Raw genomic sequence first — 1,227 nt, forward strand, 5'->3', positions numbered from 1 at the left:
ATTTTAGCATTTGCATGGTGAGTAAAAATCATGTGTGAAAAATCCATGATGACTGGCCTCTCGTCGTGAGTGATAAAAATGTTGAATTCATTGAAATCGCCATGAATCACCCCGTACAAAGCAAATTTTATTATATTGTTCATCAGTTTGTCGTAAAGAGCCTTCACGTTGTCCAGTTCTTGCACGCTTTGAAGAAGAGTGCCTGAAGAAGATGCCGTTTTAATTTTAATATCTATAGGTATAGGGTTATTGATTGAGCTTCGGCAACCTCGTTCTTACATCTAATTTGCAATTTAGAGAAAAATGTTAAAGAAAAAAGTTGTAGATATTAACGTCTAGTTTCATAATATTTTTTTAAATTGAATGCCGGTCTTTTTATTGCATATTTGAACTATTAGATCGGACTTTTAGGCCTATTAGAGAAGCCAATAGTTTTTTCAATTTTCAATTGTTTTTAAATGGCAATTATATTGTAATTAATGCTTATTGTGTTAATAACCGATATTGGTTGATCTTTGGCCACCCCGCTCTTGTATTTAATTTGAAATTGAGAGACAAACAATTAAATGTAAAAGTTGTTGATATTAACGTATGGCATCTCTTAAGCTAATACCAATTGATACAGGGTGTCTGAAATTCAAGTAGCAGACCAAACTTACATTTTTTAAATCAAACGCCGTTCTTTTTGTGTCACATTCGAACTATGCGTCAAAGTCTTGGGCAATTCGTTACAAATGTTCTATATTGGTTTTCAACTGTTTTTCAGTTAATGGCAACTACAAAAGTTGTAGATATTAACAGCTAGTTTATTTTCAGAGAATACCGACATTTCTATAGATTAGAAATTCAACAAAAGTTACGGCCATTCATATCTACAACTTTGGTATTTAGCATTTTTCCCTCAATTTCAAATTAAATGCAAGAGAGGGGTCGCCAAAGCTCAAGCAATATTGGTTTTGACTAAAAGAACAATTGATAAAACTATAATTTAACTAAACTAATATTTATATCAAATAAGCCTAGAATTGAGAGTATAGTTCGATTATGCAATAAATAGACTGGCGCGCAATTTAAAAAATCTGAGTTTGGTTTGCCACTTGAATTTCAAACACCTTGTGTGAATCGGTGTCATCTGAAAATAAACTGGCCATTAATATCTACAACTTTTGTAGGTATTACATGTTTTTCTCTAAATTTCAAATTAGATGTAAAAGCGGAGTGGCCAAA

The sequence above is a fragment of the Dendroctonus ponderosae genome, unplaced genomic scaffold (genome assembly GCF_020466585.1).
Source record: "Dendroctonus ponderosae isolate FM_Combo_2020 unplaced genomic scaffold, Dpon_F_20191213v2 Dpon_F_20191213_5, whole genome shotgun sequence".
NCBI lineage: Eukaryota > Metazoa > Arthropoda > Insecta > Coleoptera > Curculionidae > Dendroctonus > Dendroctonus ponderosae.